The sequence below is a fragment of the Theropithecus gelada genome, chromosome 20 (genome assembly GCF_003255815.1).
Source record: "Theropithecus gelada isolate Dixy chromosome 20, Tgel_1.0, whole genome shotgun sequence".
Taxonomy (NCBI): Eukaryota; Metazoa; Chordata; class Mammalia; order Primates; family Cercopithecidae; genus Theropithecus; species Theropithecus gelada.
Window position 1 is genome coordinate 3,999,443 of NC_037688.1, and position 23,090 is coordinate 4,022,532.

Below are 23,090 nucleotides of genomic sequence, written 5' to 3' on the forward strand. Positions count from 1 at the left end.
GTGACTGAGACTGTTGCTCCCCTCTTGGGGCCCCGGGTGCCCTGTCTTCAGTGGGAAGCACTGGGCCACCTTGGAAGGCTCCCATGGGCAGCCAGAAGGCACCACATACAGAGGGAACAGGAGAGGAGCTCTGGGGCACCTTTTCTTTCCCCAGGACATTCTCCCAGTCATACCTTTGTTCAAGACGTGCCGCCTGTGTGGGGCACTTTTCAACCATTTCTCTGCAACTCCAGTCTCCCTGGGATTTGCAGCCTCTTTCAGGAAGTCTTCTCGAATTTCCTCCTTTCCAGCCAGAGAGCACCTAGCCTTCTTTGGGGCCTCCACAGGCCCTTTGTGGAGTGAACAGCCCTGGCTGGGGGTGCAGCCAGTCCTGCCCAAACTCTCAAACGACTAAGGGTGCCGATGCGGTCATCCCAGCACCTTCTGGGCTCTCCAACTGTGCTCCATTTCCACCTCCAAATCCCTCCCCAGGAGGCACTTGTGCCCGCCCCCTGGGCAGCTTCCTCCTTCCCCTTAAATCGGGATGCCTCACCTCCTGCATGGGGTCTTGGGACGTTGGGGGAAGGGGTCTCAAGGGCTCTGGTCAAGCCGACGCGGATCTGGGAGTGGGGAACTGGGCCGAGGCATGGAAGGTAATCGTGGGGTATTGCAGGGGGTGTGTTGTGGGAATTCCGGGTGGAATGTTCAGGGCAGTACGTTGGGTCTGTAAGCATGAAGATGACAGGCGTGAACCACCACACCCAGTTTAAGAACTGCTTTTAGTGTTTTCGATATACTGTCTTTCTGCTAGCAAAAAAATTGCATCAGTTTTTATTTATCTGAAATGTCTTTATTTCACCTTTATTTCTAAAAGATATTTTTTGGGGCACAAGATTCTCGGTGGACAGTTTTATTGTGTGTACATTGCACAAAGAAGTTATAAAGGAGTGGAAAGTTTCCAAGAGGACAAACAAATCAAGACCTACGAATACTGACTGGATTAAACAACAAGGTCATAGTAATAATGATGGCTGGTGATAGATCGGAGTAGCTTAGAGATAGCATAAAGAACTACAATTAAAGACAGTAGAAACAATGAGATACTATTCTAGCACAGTCAGAAGGTCTATTATTAAAATGCCAAAAATAACAGATGCTGGTGAGGTTGTGGAGAAATGGAATTTCTATTTCATACTATTGATGAGACTAAATTAATTCAGCCACTATTGAAAGCAGCTTGAAGATGTCCCAAAGAACTTAAAACAGAACTACTATTTGACCCAGTGGTCTCATTACTGGGTATATATTCAAAGAAAAATAAATTATTCTACCAAAAAAAATTCACTGACATGTTTATTGCAATTGCTATTCACAGTAGCAAATTCTCTCAGCACTTTTCATGTTTATTTTGCTGCTTCCTGACTCTATAGGCTGTGGGTATTTTGATTTCACTTTGGTAGGTTATATCTCTCTCTCACTTTCAGATTTTTTCTTTCTCTTGCCCTTAGGAAGTTTGAACATTATTTCTATTAAGTATTTTTTATCTCTTTTTGAAACACTGCACTTAGGAATTCAAGGGTTTATGTCTGGTTTTAACATAGAAATTTGTGAATTGCCATTTATATTGTTACTTTCTTTTATTCATTTTATTGTGGTTAAGAAATAGGCACAATTTACTCCTTCTTATAGTTTTCATCTAGTTAAAACTATGTTTATATTTTATAAAATCTTTTCTCCTTTTACAGTAGTTGGCTGTATTCATTGCGCTCAATACTCCAGTTCATTAGTTTTCTTATCATTTCAGTTTAATTTAGTGGTAAACTCACACACTGTGAATTAGCTTGATATACATTTTGAGTGTTGTTCAAATATGCTTTTAACTTTTTTTTTTTTTTTTTGAGACAGTCTCACTCTGTTACCCAGGCTGGAGTGCAGTGGCGTGATACTGGCTCACTATAACCTCCACCTCCAAGGCTCAAGGGATCCTCCCACCTCACCCTCCCTAGTTGCTTGAACTACAGGTGCATACCACCACGCCTGGCTAATTTTTGCATTATTTGTTGAGATGGGGTTCTCAATGTAGCCCAGGCCATTCTCATACTCCTGAACTCAAGCGATTCACTTTCCTCAGCCTTCCAAAGTGCTGGAATTACAGGCGTGAGCCACCATACTTGGCCTTAAATTGTACAGCTTCTTGTTCTTTTCACAAAAATGATATTAAGTGGCTGAGTACAGGGACTCATGCCTGTAATCACAGCACTTTGGGAAGCTAAGGCAGGTGGATCACGAGGTCAGGCGATTGAGATCATCCTGGCTAACATGGCGAACACTGTCTCTACTGAAAATACAAATGGTGGCAGGTGCCTGTAGTCCCAGCTACTTGGGAGGCTGAAGCAGGAGAATGGTGTGAACCTGGGAGGCGGAGCTTGCAGTGAGCCAAACTGTTTCGTACTGTTTTTATGTAAACATTTTAAACATAATTTCAATATGAAAAGCCGTTGTATATTTTTCTTCACACACTTCCTTCTTGTTTGTGTCCACCACTGTTTTTAATTTGGTTCTCACTATTGGAAAATACCACATTTTGGATTTTTGTGTCTTGTTATTTTTGTGTTTATTCCATTTTCCCTGGGAGCAAGATGGACAACCATGTAGATTTGACATCCTTGTAATCAATCACTACCTGAATTAAGCACATGCTTCTTAAGTCTACTCCTCTAGGTTGTTCTCTTGACTGACTTCTATTCCTGTGAAATTTGTTATATTTTCCTTTAACGCTGTCTTGCACTTTAACTGTTGTTGTAATTACTTGAGAATTTTTAATTGTCTACATTAAAAGATTTAAGAATAGATAGCATTTTTTCTAAAGTTACAAATATCCACAGTGTACATATGAGTAAAATATTTTACAAAAACATTATAGCATATAACAGAACCTTATGAGATATCTCAAGCTTCTTCACTCAGAATATGCATCTCTTTCAAATACACCATGTGGTAATAGTAATTTGTAAAGGGTAATTTATTTGATACTTAAAAATTTATCTTATGTTTTACACACATTTCTGAAAATATAGCTCACTGCAGTGAACTAAATTAAACTGGATACAACCAAAATTTACTGTTTTTTAATAACATTAAGTTAACATGATAGAATTATTCACATGAATTCAGCTCTTTTCACTCCAGTAACCATGATGCCCTTGTAGCATATTCTTGACTTTTTTTTTTATTTGCCATGTTGACTTCAGAGCCTGGCTTTATAAAAATAATTTGCTTGCAATTTCTATTTATTTTATAAATTAATTTTAAAAGACAAATAGAATTTGTATGTGGCTAGATATGACTCGTTGCTTATAATTCAAAATTTATTTATTTTTTTTCTTGAAACAGAGTCTTGTTCTGTTGCCCAGGTTGAAGTGCAATGACACCATCTCTGCTCACTGCATCCTCCGCCTCCTGGGTTCAAGCGATTCTCCTGCCTCAGCCTCCCAAGTAGCTGGGATTACAGGCACACACCACCACACCTGGCTAATTTTTTGTGTTTTTAGTAGAGACAGGGTTTCACCATGTTGGTCAGGCTAGTCTCAAATACCTGACCTTGTGATCCACCTGTCTCAGCCTCCCAAAGTGCTGGGATTACAGATGTGAGCCACCACACCTGGACACAATTCATAATTTCTAGTGTCATTTCAGTTGCCTACAAAATATAACCTGTTAAATTTCTACTCATAAAGTCTATGACATTGTTAGGACTAAAATCTCAGCATTTATTATTTCCCCTCTGATACTGGAATATGTGTATCTTCTGTTTACTGATAAAGAATTCTAACCATTTTTATCTATGCCTAATTAGTCAAGGTATCTCATAATGTTATCTAACATTTGTATGTTCATTTAGTTACTGTATACCAAAACATTTGAATTATGGTTTTAATGTCACCTAATATTGTAAAGGTGTCTATCTTTTTTATGTATTTGTTTTATACATATTGAACCCTTATGTATTGTTTTTGTTTGTGAATGACTTAGAATAATCCCTAATACTTTGTAGAGGCTACTAAGTACTAACATTTCTGATTCATTAAATTTCTACTTGTTCATATCATTTTTCATTTGGTAAATTACTTTGTATTTGTTCTTATTCAAATTTGTTATCCATTATATCTAAACATTTATGAAAAAGATGAAACAGGCTAATATGCCATCTTAATAAAATTTAATCTCAAGTGTCATGCTTCACTGTTTTCTTTTAGAGAAGTAGCTTTTCTGACTCAGGCAATAAATGCAAGTGATAAGTCCAGCAGTTATAGTCATTTTCTCAATTCTACAACTCGGGAAGCTTTGGATAATTTATTGATTTTCCCAAAGCCTTATTTTCCTGCATTCATCTTTCTGAATCTTTCATGCCAACTGCCTAGAAAATCTAGAAACATAGACTATTACAAATTAAAAATAAATACCTTGATAGGCTCAAATTAACAAAGGAAACTCAAGAAAAATAGAATATATGAGTAGACCTATAACACAATATTATTATTATTATTATTATTATTATTATTTTGAGAGGGAGTTTCACTCTTGTTGTCCAGGCTGGAGCGTAAAGGTGTGATCTCATCTCACTGCAACCTCTGCCTTACGGGTTCAAGTGATTCTCCTGCCTCAGCCTCCCATGTAGCTGGGATTACAGGCATAAACCACCATACCCGGCTAATTTTGTACTTTTAGTAGAGATGGGATTTCTCCATGTTGGTCAGCCTTGTCTAGAACTCCCAAACTCAGGTGATCCACCCACCTCAGCCTTGCAAAGTGCTAGGATTACATGTGTGAGCCACTGCACCCGGCCCACGACATTAACTTTAAAGATCTTTCTACAAAAGAACAAGCAAACACTGATAGTCAAAATGCTTAATGGTAAATTCTACCAAACACTTAATGGAAAATTAATACCAACTTTTCACAAGCCCTCCTCAAACATAGAAAAGAAGTAAATAATGCCAGGCAGTGACCCATGCCTGTAATCTCAGCAATTTGGTAGGTTGAAATGGGCAGATCACTTGAGGGCACGGGTTCGAGACTAGCCTGGCCAACATGGTGAAAACCCATCTCTACTAAAAATACAAAAATTAGCTGGGCATGGTAAGGCATGCCTTTAATTCCAGGTACTCAGGAGGCTGAGAAGAGAGAATTGCTTGAACCTGGGGGTTGGAGGTTGCAGTGAGCCGAGATCACACCAGTGCATTTATAGCCTAGGTAACAGAGCAAGATTATGTCTCAAAAAAAAAAAACCACAAAAAACAATTTTGTTTAAAAAAAAAAGTAGAGAAAAAGGGCAGTTTTCTAATAACTTGATTAAGGCAAGTATTATTATTATTGTTGTTGTTGTATTTGAGACAGAGTTTTGCTCTTGCTGCCCAGGCTGGAGTGCAATGGCACAATCTCAGCTCACTGCAACCTCTGCCTCCCAAGTCTCCTGCCTGAGCGATTCTCCTGCCTCAGCCTCCAGAATAGCTGGGATTACAGGCATGTGCCACCATGCCCAGCTAATTTTGTATTTTTAGTAGAGACAGGGTTTCTCCATGTTGGTCAGGCTGGTCTCAAACTCCTGACCTCAGGTGATCCACCTGCCTCAACCTCCTAAAGTGCTGGGATTACAGGCATGAGGCACTGCACCCGGCCGGGCCAGTATTATTATACCAAAATCAGAATAAGGCATCATACGTAAAGAATTATCTGGATAATTATCCCTGATGAATACTCAAAAAGAACTAGCAAATTGAATCCAGCAATATATAACAATAATTACATACTACAACCAAAGAAACTATTTCACAAATGCCATGTTTACTTAACATTCAAAAATAAATCAATGCAATACACAATATTAATAGAATAAAGAAAACAAAACAGTCTTTCAATAGACATGGGAAAGCCTGTAATGAATACAACACTCATTCATTATAAAACCCTTAACAACTAAGAAACTATCCAGAACTGCTAAGGAGCACTTATAGAGAACTCTCCAGCTAATGTTTTACTTAATATTGAACGACTGGCCTTCGTGATAGCTCAGGCGTGTAATCCCAGCACTTTGGGAGGCCAAGGCGGGTGGATCACCTGAGGTCAGGACTTCGAGGCCAGCCTGGCCAACATGATGAAACCCTTTCTCTATTAGTAATACAAAAATTAGCCAGGCATTGTGGTGCACGCCTGTAATCCCCGTACTCAGGAGGCTGAGGCAGGAGAATTGCTTAAATCCAGCAGGCGGAGGTTGCAGTGAGCCGGGATCGCGCCATTGCACTCCATCCTGGGCAACAAGAGTGAAACTTCATCTCATAATTATATATATATACACAAATATATATATATATATATATATATGTGGAAAGACTGGATGTTTATCTATAACTGCAAATGAGACAAGAATGTCCACTTTGACCACTTTATTCAACTCAAGCTGATAGTATTACCCTGAACTCATTTTTATTGCAAGTTTCATAAGCTTCTATATAAAAAGCTGTAAGAAATTAACTAAAATCCAGTAGAACGAGTTCAGTGAAATCAAAAGATACAAGATTAAGATACAAAATTAAATCACACTTAACTAAAATCCAGTAGAACGAGTTCAGTGAGATCAAAAGATACAAGATTAAGATACAAAATTAAATCACACTTTTACATACCAGTTATATGTAATCTAAAAAGTTTTAAATTCCACTCATTATGTCATCAGAGGATAACAGGAATAAACTTAACAAAAAAGTGCAAATCTTTTATACTGGAAAAAAAGTCATAAAAAAATTAAAATAATAAAACAAGCCAATAAAACTGAAAGTAAAACAACATCCAATGTTCAAATATGTAATATTAGTAATTTCACATTACTTCTCAAATTGACCTAGAAATTTATGCAATTCTTTGAAATTCTGAACTGTAGTTTTATAAAAGTCGACCATCTCACCTTAAATGTTATATGAAAATGCAAAGGAAACTGAATACCAGAACAATATTGAAAAAACCTAAAATTTGATGGCTCACACTTTTCTTTTTGGTTGTTGTTGTTTTTTTCATTTTAGTTTAGTTTTTCTTGAGACGGAGTTTTCCGCTTGTCACCCAGGTTGGAGTGCAGTGGCGTGAACCTGACTCACTGCAACCTCTGCCTCCTCGATTCAAGCAGTTTTCCTGCCTCAGCCTCCTGAGCAGATGGGATTGCAGGCATGCGCCACCACGCCTGGCTAATTTTGTATTTTTAGTAGAGATGAGGTTTCTCCATGTTGGTCAGGCTGGTCTCAAACTCCTCACCTCAGGTGATCTGCCCACCTCAGCCTCCCAAATTGCTGAGATTACAGGTGTGAGCTACTGCACCCAGCCTGTTTCATACTTTTCAATAATAATTCTCACTACAAAGTTACAGTATTCAAGAAAATTTGCTAGTAGCATAAAGATATATTCATGTAATTCAATGAACTTGATTTTAAAATGTGGAAATATGATCTTATATTTATGGTAAATAGATTTTGATAAAGATGTCTAGAAATTTCCATGAGGACAGAACAGTCTTTTCAACAAATATTGTTGGGAAAATTAGGTATTCACAGGCAAAAAAAAAGAAACTTGGATCCCTAAAATCACAAAAACATACCTAAAATTGACCATATACCTAAATGTATAAGCCAAAACTATATAATTCTCAGAAAAAGACTGGAGTAAATTCCAGATTACATAATGATTTTTATGTTTTGTACCAAAAGCACCATCAAGAAAAGGAAAAACGATGAATTGTATTTTCTCAAAGTTAAAAGCTTTCATTCCTCAGACAACACCATAAAAAATAAAGAGAAAAGTCACTGAGAGAAAATATTTGAAATTATATATCTGATTTAGACTACTACCCAGAATATGTAGAGACATCTTACAAAGTCAATAATAAATGGGACAATTGATATATTTGAAAATTATGCAAAGAACTTGAACAAAAAATTTCTACAAAGAGTATATACAAATTGTCAATCAACATAAAAATATGTGAAAATGCTCTTCCCGCCATCTTGGCTCCTGTGGAGGCCTGCTGGGAACGGGACTTCTAAAAGGAACTATGTCTGGAAGGCTGTGGTCCAAGGTCATTTTTGCCGGCTATAAGCGGGGTCTCCGGAACCACAGGGAGCACACAACTCTTCTTAAAATTCAAGGTGTTTATGTCCGAGATGAAACAGAATTCTATTTGGGCAAGAGATGCGCTTATGTATACAAAGCAAAGAACGACACAGTGACTCCAGGCGGCAAACCAAATAAAACCAGAGTCATCTGGGGAAAGGTAATTCGGGCCCATGGAAACAGTGGCATGGTTCCTGCCAAATTCCGAAGCAATCTTCCTGCTAAGGCCATTGGACACAGAATCCGAGTGATGCTGTACCCCTCAAGGATTTAAACTAACGAAAAATCAATAAATAAACGTGTATTTGTGCTCTTGGAAAAAAAAATGTGAAAATATTTTTAATTATTAGGAAAATGCAAATCAAAACCTCAATGAGATAATTAACACTTATTAGAATAGCTATGACAAAAAGACAATAACAAGGATTGTCTAAGACATAAAGAATATGGAAAACTCATAAATCGTATGTGAGAGTGTAAAAACCAGCCACTTTTTAAAACAATTTGACAAATTTTCAAAATATCATAAATAGAATCATCGTATGACCCAGAAATTCCACTCACTCATAAGTACTCAAAAAAAATAAAAATAAAAACCTATTGTTACACAAAAAATCATACACAAATGATCATATCAGCAGTATTTCTAATAGCCTAAAGACAGTACAACCCAAATAGTCATCAAACAATATAATAAAAAACAATAGGTGGTATGTTCATGCAATAGAATCCCATTTGTCAACCAAAGGAAATGAAGTAATGATACCTGCTGAAATAGGATACAGCCTCAAAACCGTCAATGTAAGTGAAAGAAACCAGACCCAAAAGACAAGATAATTTATAATTTTACATAAAACAAATTTCAATAAAAATACCATATATGAAGACAGAAGACAGATTAATAATTTTCTAGGGCAAAGATAATAAAGAGGGGTAAATACAGGTAGGAAATTCTTTTCCAGAGTGTGAGAAATATTTCAAAATTAGATTGTGACTATGGTACTCTGTAAGTCTACTTTAAAAACCTGGAATTGTACATTTATAACCTGTGATTTTTATATTATATAAATTATATCCCAATAGAGACCTTCAAAAGTAAATATGCCAAAAAATAGTGTGTACTATTGACTTTAAGAAACCCAAGTGAGAGGCTCTGAAGACCAAACCTATTTAAAGTGCACCTCAATGAAGATTAAAGAAAGAAGAGAAGGTGAGCACAGTGGCTCATGCCTGTAATCCCAGCACTTTGGGAGACCGAGGTGGGTGGATCACAAAGTCGGGAGTTCGAGACCAGCCTGGCCAACATAGTGAAACGCTGTCTCTACTAAAAATGCAAAAAAATTAGCCAGGCATGGAGGTGGGCAACTCCAATTCCAGCAATTCGGGAGACTGGGGCAGGAGAACTCTTGAAGCAGGAAGGTGGAGGTTGCAGTGAGCTGAGATCGTGCCATTGCACTCCAGCCTGGGCAAGAAGAGAGAAACTCCATCATGATTAAAAAAAAAAAAAAGAAAAGAAAAGAAAGAAAGAAGAGGAAGAGGCAAAGGTATAGGTATAAAATGATAATGTTCATTGTGATTAGTTAAAACAAAGAAAAATTGAAGTTTGTAAAAGATATTAACAGCATCTGGTTAGTTTTGTTAGGTGAGAAATGTGAAGTAAATATTAGTACTTTATTAAAGCTCTCTGAGTCACAGATTGTTAGAAACCTGTAATAATTTCATCATGGATTTAAAAATATCCCTTATCAAATATGACTAGGAGAATAAATATTAAAGTATATTAATGGCACGTCTGTCTATAGTGTCAGGTACTTTTAGAGTAGCCTACAGACAGTTGTAAAGATACACCTTCATTTATAACCAATTTCAACACCCACATTCAATGCTGTACTCCAAAATGCATTGATAAAACATGTGAGAAGGTGTTTTACTTATTTTCATTGTAAAACATAATTAATATGGAGTGTATAAAGCTTTTCATAAAAAGTATTAAATTCTTTAGTTAAAATGTATTATGGAAATTAAAAGTTTTAATGAAGTTATCGATAATTATATGATAACATTAATGATAAATATCAGTCACAAGGCTTCTGCAATTCTTATTTTCTTATCCTTCATTTTCAACTATCAACTTCAATTATTCTGGTAGTATTTTAAGGTAAATGTATCATATTGTTAGTTTGTAGAAATTTAGTACCTATTTTAAAACAGAAAAAGAAAAAATAATGAAAAGCCTTGGTGCCATGACTCATGCCTGTAATCCCACCACTTTGGGAGGCCGAGGTAGGCAGATCACAAGGTCAAGAGTTTGAGGCCAGCCTGACTTGAATTGCTTGAACCCGGGGAGGTAGAGGTTGCAGTGAGCTGAGATCATGCCACTGCACTCCAGCCTGGGCAAAAGAGTGAGATTCAGTCTCAAAATAAATAAATAAAATAATGAAAACACTATTATAAAATATAAATAATTTTGTACTGTTATATAAAACAGTTCCATGACTTTTATGTTCAAAACACTAGAATTTAGCAAACACCAGGATTTTATAAGAAACAATTTAAGTCTAACATTTATCCTGAAGGCCCAATGTTACAGTAATTAAGTACATCTTTGGTCAATGGAACCTTATGAATCCTGTGTTTGTAACACATTTTGGAGATAGCTGATATCTCCATTAGTGGACATGAGGAATACACTGCAAATAGTCAGTAAAAGAGTCCATAAATGGTTTCCTGAGAAAAAGCTTATAGAAAACAAACAACTTTGGGTTTTCCTGAACTCACAATATGAGACTCACTTCCAAAGCCCTGACTGAAAGGAGCCCTCAGGATGGTAAGTGGTATAAGTGACTCACCAGCTGGTTTCTTTTGCAGCCCTCTCCACCAGGTGGTACATCCAACCTGATACAGTTTCGCATGTCAGTTTCTGGGAACTCGGAATGGCCATTGGCCCTGAGCACACAGCTGTCCTGCAGTGGCCCCCAAAATGGCAGTCAGATTCCAGAGCTGCTCGATGTGGTCTGCCAGGTATATACTGATCTGAGGACAGCTCTGCTCCCCTTGTAAAATTAAGAAAATGTTAGAGTTCTTACCTAATTTTGTTTGAAATATTACACTCTGAAACATAAAAAAGGGAGAATTTAACAGGTGAGGCTTCATCTGGATTCTAGGGCACAGAGATGCAAATGCTCTAAGCAGAATAGTGTTACACGAGTTTACAACACATGATTCTCCCATGTGCAAAAAAAAGAATGTGCAGTTCAGCAGCAGAGAAGTCTGTAGGGCCACACTAGGGCTCTCACTAAACTCATTTCTGAAGATGGATGAAGACCTGGCGGGCTCTTATTCAATCAGATCCTGGGATGCTGTTGCTTCCCTCAAATCTTCTTTTCCACACACCACCATTGACATCTAATCACCCCCTCAACATTCCCCAACAGATGAGATTCACTTGACTGAAAGAAATAATCTTCCAGGGTGTATTTCTGTTTCCTATAAATTCTTACTCTCTCTCAAGGTAAAATTAAAATTACTTTCAAAGTCTTTCCCTAGATCACCAGGGCAAGACTTGGGAAATTATCATTTTTTTTTATTAGTTGGGACCCATTTCCAGCAGTTTTTCCATTGTACTTTCTTTTTTAGTTGATAAATAATAATTGTGCATACTTGTGTACTATGTGTCATATGTGGGACACTGGTGACTCCATTGTATAGAGGAAATGGTACAGAGAAATTCAGAACCTTGCTCAAGCCCCACAGGTAGAATGAAGAACCGTGTGTGCTTTATTTCCAGCACCACCAAAGCAAGTATTTCAAGACTGTGAGGACCACAGCAAGTTAGAGAGCCCCAGGTACAACAGGGCCAGTTCTCAGCTCAGGGATTGTACCATGCTAGGAGGCAGGCCCATGGTTGCCAGATCTTCTGGACTTTTCTGTGAAGTGTCTTGATTTCTGAATGTTGGCTTACTTTTTAAAATATTAGGTTGGTACAAAAGTAATTGGGTCTTTTGGCAATTACTTTTTTTGTTTTGTTTTGTTTGAGATGGAGTCTCACTCTGTCACCCAGGCTGGAGGTCAGTGGCATGATCTCGGCTCACTGCAACCTCCACCTACCGGGTTCAAGCAATTCTCCTGCCTCAGCCTCCCGAGCAGCTGGGATTACAGACCTGTGCCACCATGTGCAGCTAAGTTTTGTATTTTTAGTAGAGACAGGGTTTTACCATGTTGCCCAGGTTGGTCTGGAACTCCCGACCTCAGGTGATCCACACAACTGTGCCTCCCAGAATGCTGGGATTAAGGGCATGAGCCATAGATTCTGGTTGCCAATTACTTGTAATAGCAAAAACAGCAATTCCTTTTGCACCAACCTAATGAAGACATCTGCAGGTCAGATAGAACACCTCTCCAGGCTGAGTGTGGCCATCCAACGTCTATCCTTAACCTCAGGGGCTGCCCTGGATTGCTGGCTTGCCTGGTGGTGTCACTCAGGTGTGCTGTCTGGCCATGGTTATGGAGTTTCAGGCTACCCTGGAGAAGAGGTGACACTTTCCAATGGGCTGGGGAGCTAACTCTAGAGAAGTAAGAAAAGCTATACAGGAATTCAGATTACCAGCCAGGGAACAACACAGACTGGGACCAGATTAGATTTCAGAGACCAGACAGCTGTATTTCGTACTGAGTTTATCTGACAACACATCATTTTTACTCTTAGGTTGTGTGAGTCAGCAGACACTCATTAAGCGATGACAGTACATCCACCAAAATTGTTCCAGGTCGTGGAGACAGAGCAAGGAAAAGAACAGAAAGAATCCTGCTCTAATGGAATTTACAATTTCATGAGAAGAGACAGAAAATAAACAAATGGCTGATCCCCCAGAAGGTGAAAAGTGCTATGAGGAAAAGTTAAGCGAGATAAGGAAGGCAGGGCAGGCTGGATAGTGACAGCCTCTCTGAGCAGGTGGGATTTGGACACAGACCTGACTTCAATAGCAGGCCATGTCAATTTCTGGAGAAGAGGGACTTAGGCACAGGGAATGGTGGTGCAAAAACCCTGAGGGGAGGATCCATGACCTGCTGCAGGAACAGCAGTGAGTCAGGAAAACTGGAGCAGTGAGGGATGGGAGTGGGAGGAGATGAGGTCAGAATTGGTGAGCAGATCAGGATGGGAATCTGGTCTTGCAGGACTGTGTTGGCCATGGTCAAGGCAGGTGCTGGGGAAAGGATAGTAATGAGATCTGCCCTCTGCCCTCAAGAGGCTTGCAGCCTGACCCTGTGCCTGGCTGCATCCCATCCCCACCTATCTACCTTTACTCCCTGTGTGTACTCAGCATCCTAAATTCTCACACTCCTGGTGGCTCACAACCCTCAGGTTGCAGGTGAGACAGCACAGCCAGGGGGCCCCATTCAGTACTGAGGTGTTCCCTGGATCTGAAGAGAGGAGTACGGATAAGAAAAAGACTGTACTGTCTGCCCACCCTAGGAGAAGTCACATGGGACCCCATGGTTCAGTGGCCACCTCTGCTTCACGGACTGACAGAGGGCAGGAACTCGGGCCTTCCCATTGGACCTGGAAGATTTTTGCATTAGCATATCCATTAAACAGGGATCCACTGAATAATTCCTGAGCACTGGTCCCTGTGCTAGTGATTGGGGTTCCATAGGTGAACAAGATGAGCTACAGATGACCCTCCCCACAGACAGCAACAACCCTGAGTGGGATACAGGCAAGCAAACAGGTCTTTAAAGCATAGCAGGTGATCCATTATGGAGATAGAATGAGAGACTCTGAGCAGTAGTGTGGTAGTAAATGTTCAACAACCCGCTCTCCAGCGAAATACATGTGTATGTCTATAAGCTCATGGATTTTACTAATCTAAAGGAGCAGTTCTAGGGGATGTTCTAGGATATGGAGTGGGGGAGGACGTTTGCTATACGAGAATAGCTTATCTCATTCCTTTCCTTTGATTACCTGTGGCACGGAGATTCAAGGCAGTGGCTGTAGCAGCAAGGGTGCCAGTAGTGATGGCAGCAGCAGCAGTGACATGTCCAACATGAATCCCGAATATGATTATTTATTCAAGTTACTTCTGATTGGCGACTCTGGGATTAGAAAGTCTTGCCTCCTTAGGTTTGCAGATGATACGTATACAGAAAGCTACATCAGCACAACTGGTGTGATTTTCAAAATAAGAACTATAGAGCTGGACAGGAAAACAATCATCCTTCAAATATGGGACACAGCATTCCAGGAAATATTTTGAACAATCACCTCCAGTTATTACAGAGGAGTCCATGGCATCACAGTTGCGTATAATGTGAAAGACCAAGAGTCCTTCAGTAATGTTCAACAGTGGCTACAGGAAATAGATCATTATGCCAGTGAAAATGTCAACAAATTGTTGGTAGGGAACAAATGTGATCTGTCCACAAAGAAAGTAGTAGACTAGAAAACAGCAAAGGAATTTGCTGATTCCCTTGGAATTCCATTTTTGGAAATCAGTGCTAAGAATGCAACAAATGTAGAACCGTCTTTCATGATGATGGCAGCTGAGATTAAAAAGCAAATGGGTCAGCCAGGCGTGGTGGCTCACGCCAGTAATCCAAGCACTTTGGGAGGCTGAGGTGGGTAAATCACAACATTAAGGGTTTGAGACCAGCCTGGCCAATATGGTGAAACCCCATCTCTACTAAAAAATATAAAAATTAGCTGGGCATGGTGCCACACACCTCTAGTCCCAGCTATTCAGAAGGCTGAGGCCAGAGAATCGCAGGAACCTGGGAGGCAGAGGTTGCAGTGAGCCGAGATCAAGCCACTGCACTCCAGCCTGGGCAACAGAATGAGACTCCATCTCAAAAAAATAAAAAAAAGTGAATGGGTCCTGGAGCAATAACTGGTGGTGCTGAGAAGTCCAATGTTAAAATTCAGATCACCCCTGTCAATCAGTCAGATGGTGGTTGCTGCTAAAATTTGCCTCCATCCTTTTCTCACAGCAGTCAATTTGCAATGTGAACCCAAGTGAAAAAAACAAAATTGCCTGACTGTATTGCATGCAGCTGCACTACAACAGATTCTTACCAGCTCCACAAAGGTCAGAGATTATAAATGGTCAAAACTGACTCTTTTTTTTTTTTAATTCCTTTGACTCAAGACAGCTAACTTCATTTTCAGAATTATTTTAAACTTTTGTTTGCTGGTTTATAAAATAATATGTGTAATCCTTGTTGCTTTCCTGATACCAGACTGTTTCCTGTGTTGGTTATAATATATTGGCCAGGTGGTGGCTCATGCCTGTAATCCCAGCACTTTGAAAGGCCAAGGCAGGCAGATAATTTGAAGACAGGAGTTTGAGATCAGAATGACCAACACTTCTCCTATTGTCCTTCCCAGCTTCTCCCCCAACTCCCCTTTTCCCTAGTTTATAAAACAGGAGAAAAGGGAGCAAGCAAAAAGTTGGAAAGAAACAGAAGTAAGATAAACAGCTAGATGACCTTGGCACCATCACCTGCCCCTGGTGGTTAAAATAATAATAATAATAATTAATATTAACCCCTGACCAAAACTACTGGTGTTATCTGTAAATTCCAGACAATGTATGAGAAAGCACTGTAAAACTTTTTGTTCTCTTAGCTGATGTATGTAGCCCCCAGTCACATTCCTCACACTCACTTGATCTATCATGACCTTTTCACACGGACCCCTTAGAGTTGTAAGCCCTTAAAAGGGCTAGGAATTTCTTTTTCGGGGAGCTTGGCTCTTAAGACGTAAGTCTGCTGATGCTCCTGGCTGAATAAAAACCTCTTCCTTCTTTAATCCGGTGTCTGAGGAGTTTTGTTTGCAGTTCATCCTGCTACATTTCTTGGTTCCCTGACTGGGAAGTGAGGTGATTAACAGACGGTCGAGGCAGCCCCTTAGGCGGCTTAGGCCTGCCCTGTGGAGCATCCCTGCAGGGGACTCCAGCCAGCTTGAGCAACACAGATTGTGAGAGCGCTCCCGTGTAGGCAATTGCCCTGGTGGAACGCCTCTTCAGAGCAGTGCACAGCAGGCCCCAGTGGAGGATCAACACAGTGGCTGAACACCAGGAAGGAACTGGCATTTTAAGACTGGACATCTGAAACTTGGTAAGACTGGTCTTTGGAACTTGCCTACTCCATTTGAGTGGAAACGTGGCCTGATCACCCACGGCGCGCCTGTACCGGCACTTTGGTTTTTGTTTTTGACTTTACTTGAATTATTTGATACTTTGGTTTTGGTTTTGACCTGGCTTGGATTTCCAGATACTCTGATTTTGGTTTTGATTCTGGTTTGGTGTAAACTGAAATAGTGTGTGTGTGCCTTTTTCACCCATTCTTTGTTCTGTGGTGTGCATGCAGTCTGAGCGTGGTGTTTTTTCTCAGGGAAACATGGGTCAAACACAAAGTAAGCCCACTCCACTAGGAGCTATGTTGAAAAATTTTAGGAAGGGATTTAATGGAGACTATGGGGTTACTATGATGCCAGGAAAACTTAGAACTTTGTGTGAAATAGATTGACCAACATTAGAAGTGGGTTGGCCATCAGAAGGAAGCCTGGATAAGTCCCTTGTTTCTAAAGTATGGCACAAGGTAACTGGTAAGTCAGGACACTCAGTCCAGTTCCCATACATAGACACTTGGTTACAGCTGGTGTTAGACCCCCCACAGTGGCTAAGAGGGCAGGCAGCAGCAGTGCCAGTAGCAAAGGGACAGATAGCCAAGGAAGGATCCTGCTCCACCCGCTGAGGGAAGTCAACTCCTGAAGTTCTGTTTGACCCAACATCAGAAGATCCATTATAGGAGATGGCACCAGTGATCCCAGTGGTGCCCTTCCCTTACCAGGGAGAGAGACTCCCCACTCTTGAGCCCACAGTGCTTGTGCCTTTGCAAGACAAACATATCCCTAGGTCACCCAGAGTTGACAAGAGAGGAGGTGAAGCCTGGGGAGAAACCTCTCCCTTGGCAGCTCATTTACGACCCAAAACTGGGATACAAATGCCCCTGAGAGAGCAGCGGTATACTCGAATAGATGAGGATGGTCACATGGTGGAGAGGCATGTTTTTATGTACCAGCCCTTCACCTCTGTCAACCTTCTCAACTGGAAAAACAATACCTCGTCCTATACTGAAAAGCCACAAACTCTAATTGATTTGCTCCAAACTATTATCCACCCATAACCCCATTTGGGCTGATTGCCACCAGTTGCTCATGTTCCTCTTTAACACAGAGGAAAGGCTTAGAGTGCTCCAAGCAGCAACTAAGTGGCTAGATGAACATGCACCACCTGATTACCAAAACCCCAAGAGTATGTAAGGACCCAGTTACCAGGAACTGACACCCAGTGGGACCCAAATGAAAGAGAGGACATACAAAAGCTAAACCAATACAGGAAGCTCTCTTGGAAGGATTAAAGAGGGGAGCACAGAAGGCCACAAACATTAACAAGGTCTCCGAGGTCATTCAGGGAAAAGAAAGTCCAGCACAATTTTATGAGCGACTGTGTGAGGCCTATCATATGTATACTCCCTTTGATCCCGATAGCCCTGAAAATCAGCGCATGATTAACATGGCTTTAGTTAGTCAAAGCGCAGAAGACATTAGAAGAAAAAGCAGAAACAGGCTGGGTTTGCAGGGATGAATACATCACAGTTATTAGAAGTAGCTAACCAGGTTTTTGTAAACAGGGATGCAGTAAGCCATAAGGAAAACTGCAAAGAGAATGAACATCAGGCCTGGTGAAATGCCAACCTGTTAGCTGCAGCAATCAGAGGGGTCCCCCCAAAGAGGCAAAGGAAGGGGGGCCCTGGGATAGAAACTCAGCATGGCTGTCAGAGCTTGCAGCATAACCAGTGTGCTTATTGTAAAGAAATAGGACATTAGAAGACCAAATGCCCTCAGCTAAAAGGAAAACAAGATGACTCAGAGCAGGAGGCCCCAGACAAGGAGGGAGGGGCCCTGCTCAACCTGGCAGAAGGGTTCTTGGAATGAGGGGTCCAACCTCAAGTGCCCCTAAACAGCCTATAGTGAGGATGACAGTCGGGGGTAAAGACATTGATTTTCTTGTAGATACCGGTGCTGAACATTCGGTAGTAACCGCCCCCATTGCCCCTTATCCAAAAAGACCATTGACATAATTGGAGACACGGGGTTTTCAGCAAAGCAAGCTTTCTGCTTGCCTCAGACTTGAACTGTAGGAGGACATAAAGTGATTCATCAGTTTTTGTACACGCCTGACTGTCCCATGCCCTTATTGGGAAGGAACTTGCTTAGGAAGCTGAGAGCCACTATCTCGTTTACAGAGTATGACTCTTTGCTGCTAAAGGTACCCGGAACGGGAGTCATTATGACCCTTACGTTCCCCCGAGAGGAGGAATGGAGACTTTTCTTAACAGAGCTGGGCCAAGAGATAAGACAAGCTCTGGCTAAGCAGTGGCCAAGAGTGTGGGTGTAAGACAACCATCCAGGGTTGGCAGTCAACCAAGCCCCTGTACTTATGGAAGTTAAGCCTGGGGCCCAGCTGGTTAGGGAAAAACCATACTCAGTCCCCAGAGAAGCTCTTGAAAATATCCAGGTCCATCTCAAGTGCCTAAGAACCTTTGGAATTATAGTTCCGTGTCAGTCTCTATGGAACACTCCCCTCCTGCCTGTTCCCAAGCCAGGGACCAAGGACTACAGGCCGGTACAGGATTTGCGCTTGGTTAATCAAGCTACAGTGACTTTACATCCAATAGTACCTAACCCGTACACATTGTTGGGGTTGCTGCCACCTGAGGACAGCTGGTTCACCTGCTTGGAACTGAAAGGTACTTTCTTAAGCATCAGATTAGCCCCTGAGAGCCAGAAGCTGTTTGCCTTTCAGTGGGAAGATCCGGAGTCAGGTGTCCCTACTCAGTCCACTTGGACCCGGCTTCTCCCAAGCGTTCAAGAACTCCCCCACCATCTTCGGGGAGGCATTGGATTGAGAACTCCAGAAGTTTCCCACCAGAGACCTAGGGTGAAGCTCAACTGTCCTTTACAAATGCAAGAACAGGTTTGTCTTCTATATGCTTTTCCAATTATAGAGGGACATGAGTCATTGAGACATGAGAAAAAGCTTCTGGCGTGAAAGAATATTAAAAAATATATAAATAGGAAAAACCAGAGCATGCCCAGCAGCCTTTCCACTGAGTCAGGCACTAGGGATCCACTTTTCATGTTTTATGTCATTTATTCCTCACAAAAACCATATGAGGTTCATTGTACAATTCTCTTCAGAGATGGAAACTGAGGCTCATAGAGATGCATTGTTATTCTGAAACACAGTAGCTGGCAGAGTCACCACCGTGCTTTGGAGAAAACAGATGCTTGCTTACTGAACAGCTGGCCTGAGAACTGTGGAGTGGTGGTGAAGTCCTGGTAAAAGTTCAGGAAAATGGTAAAGAAGAAGATACTTTGACTCCGGAAAGCTGCTGCTGGGGACTGCATCAGCTTCTCCCTTGTGCCTGGCTGGGGAATCAGCTTCACTCAAATCTGTAGGTTCAGGATAGACTCATATTTTTACTTGGGTGTGTTGGGGGGTAGGTACAAGAAGGAACACACAGTCAGTGACGAGACCATGAAACACCAGAGGACTGGAATGTGTGGCTCAGACCTGGAGGTCTCCATCCTTTGGAGACTTGTGCATGTGGAGGACATAGATGTTTATGGTGAAGAATTTTTTAGGTTTCCAATGTCAAATTTGATGTGGAGGTAAAGAATAATTAATCCGTTAATACTTTCAAGGCATCTTCACCATACTGTATCAGCTGTAGAACAACAGCACTCACCTGTATTAATAATCTTTATGAAGAGCACTATCCCAGAGAGTTCCCAAAAATCATTCTCAATGTAGAAATGAGAAAACACAGGCTTTGTGATGTCGAATGGTTGCTCCAAAACACACGGGTCAGAATGAGAATCTTCCATGGTGAGGGTTGCATGAAATTTCCTCTAAGCTACCTGGGGCTCAGTCTGTTCCTGACATAGAGGGGAAGGGCATGGAAAAGCTGCATTTTCTCTCTGTCTTAAAGACAGGGCACAGGGCAAGAAACCCTAGCACAACCCTTTTGACTTAAAGCAACATAACTGGTTTTTCTAACCTCAAAGGGAGAGAAACAGCTACAGCAACCCCACACCTGGCAAAAGCATCCATGCTGGGAAACTCCAGGGTGGGAGAAAGCCTGTCAGAGGGCCAAGGATCTGAGGAGATAACTCAGTGAACAGAAAACCCAAATAAGAATAAAACAACTGAAAGGTAACTCAAACATACCAGTAGAAAAAGTGGAAATAGAAACATAATTTTCTTTGACATATGGATACTAGCTTGTCAAATAATTCAAAGAAGGTTAAGATCCAAGGAGTCTGGATCCAAAATGGCAGATACATTCAGAAACTCCTGTTGGCAGTGCACCTGTCACAGCCCTTCTGGAACACAATCCAGCTTTAGCAATTCACACTTTACATATGCCTATTCTTTCACGGAGTCATTTCTTTCCTGGGAGACTGTCATCTATCAGGGATTAGTATATGTCATGAGCTCAATTGTGTTCCCTTCCCAAAATTTATACATTCATGTTTTAACACTTAGTGCCTCAGAATGTGACTATATTTGAACATATAGTCTCTTCAAATGTAATCGAGGTTAAGTGAATTCATTGGGATGCATCCTAATTCAACATGACTGGGGCCCTCATCAAAAGAGGCAGTCAGGGAACAGAAAAGCACAAGAGAAGAACCTGTGGACACAGAGATAGAAGATGATCATCTGCAAGCCAAGGAGAGACCTCAGAGAAAACACCCAGCCCCCAGCTTGAGGTTGGATTTCTAGCCTCCAGAACTGTCAGAAACTCCATTTTTGTTGTTAAAGCACTTCAGCCTGTATTACTGCATTATGGAAGCCATAGCAAACTGTCATAGCCTATTAGGACACATGCAAGATGTTTCCTGAAGCATGAGTGAAATGGAAATAGAATTTATTAGGTCAGACTCCATCAGCATTAAAAGGCTAAATTACTGAGAAAAAGGCTCTCTCTTATGAAATATTATGAAGACATACGAGGGCACAGCTCCTGCCCTGAAGGGGCTATAGGGATGAGTTCTGTGAGATGACTAACGCATAGAGTAATGTAAGACTCTTTCTGTGTAACCTCCACTATTTGGATAAAACTCTTCTCTAGTAAGTGTACATTTTTAAATCTTAGAAAAGTGCTGGCAGGGAGGGCATTGAAGCTGCCTGCTGCAGGAGGTATCTGGGGTGGGTGGTTAAAACCATAAACATAGTAGCAATCTGCAAAGTGTTTTCTTTGATATTCCTACAAGTATATGACTGGCGACTGTGCACCTAAGTTGCTATTATGGACTAATAGATGCCAGATGCCTTTGGGAAGGGATTGTGGGACACTTAATTGAGAAAGCTCTAAAACATTTTCCAGGGAGTCCTCATATTTGGGTCTGGATCTTCGGCCTTCCCTGGTCTTTTGGGTCTCTTTGGAGACCCCACTGTGCCCCCTTTCACCCCAGACCAACTCTGCCCATGGTTGTTGGCATGGTGCATCTGCTTTTTGCCAAATGAGATAAAGTAGCTGAACTCATCAAACAGCTCCTCATGGATCTCCTCCATGGAGCTCTGCAAAGAGAGTGCCTTTAAGCCTGGCCAAGAGGTGTCAATGGCACATAAAATACACTAATAATAGCCGATGAGCTTTAAAAAAAAAAAAAAAAGCAAAAACACTCAAGTTTTAAAGTTTACAAACTTGTGTTGGGCCATGTTCCAAGCTGCCCTGGGCCACAGGTTGGACAAGCTTGTTGTACAGCATATGTCTCGCAAAGCCAAAAACCATTTATTATCTGGTCCCTCACAGGTAAAGTTTGCCATTCCCTGTTTTATTGCCCTCCATTGATTTGTGTGTCTATCCTTTTCACCAATACCACACAGGCTCTCACTGTAGCTTTAGAGTAAATCATGAATTCGGGTTGTTTTGGGTCTTTCAACTTGGTTCTTTCTTTTCAAATTTGTTGTAGCTGTTCCAGGTTCTTTACTTCTTCATATAAACTTTAGAATCAGCTTCTTAATTTCTACAAAAGTCTGCTGGGATTTTGACTGAGATTACATTGGATCTATAGATCAATTGTTTTAAAAATGCTATCTTAACAATATTCAGTCTTCCAATCCACAAACATTGCATATATATCTTTCTGTTTGTTTAAGTCTTCTTCAGTAAAAGCCGTTTTAAGATTTTTTTCAAAGTAACAAAAATACTGTAATTTCAAAAATCAGATTTCATTTTATCTCAGAACATAAGAAGAGGTAACAAAAAGATGTAAACCTGTTTGTAACGTTCCACATTTACACCTTCCAACTGACTGAGGTGCACTACATTTGTTCCCACTAAAATTCTCAGTTCTTGTCATTCTCGATCTCCTTTTTTCTCTATCTCAGCTATGTCCCTGATGCTGCATTCGCACCCAGAGCTTGTTCATTTCTGCAATGTTGAGCAGTACACACTCCATGGAATCACTGATGTCACCAGTTGTTTCTTCACTGCAAAGAAACAGAAAAGTCTTTACACAGTATTTACAGAACCAACTTACTACCATCCCTCTCCTTTGTGCATTTCCTACTTATCTCTGTGGTACACCAGTGCTTTATAAAAAAACCACTTTCGACTTCATGGGCTTAGTGTTAAATTTCAAAGGGAACAGACTCTAGGGAAGAAAGTACCTGGAAAGGACAGTATAAATTTAAAGCGCAAAGTACTTTCCCCAACTCCCTATCCTGGGCCAACTGGGCTTGCTCTTATGGCAACTTCCTTAATTCAAAAAGGCTAGAAGGATAGGCATGGAGGCTCATGTCTGTAATCCCAATGCTTTGGGAGACCAAGGCAGGAAGATCACTTTAGGCCGGGAGTTTAAAACCGGCCTGGGCAACATAATG

General features: G+C 40.9%; 2 pseudogenes across 1 annotated transcript; both read left to right on the forward strand.

Moving 5' to 3' along the window:
- Positions 1-8,012: 8,012 nt before the first annotated feature.
- Positions 8,013-8,442, forward strand: LOC112614523 (annotated as a pseudogene). The gene has a single exon (XR_003117094.1). The product of XR_003117094.1 is annotated as a 60S ribosomal protein L35a pseudogene (transcript).
- A 5,726-nt stretch (positions 8,443-14,168) lies between these two features.
- Positions 14,169-15,091, forward strand: LOC112614458 (annotated as a pseudogene).
- Positions 15,092-23,090: the final 7,999 nt, after the last annotated feature.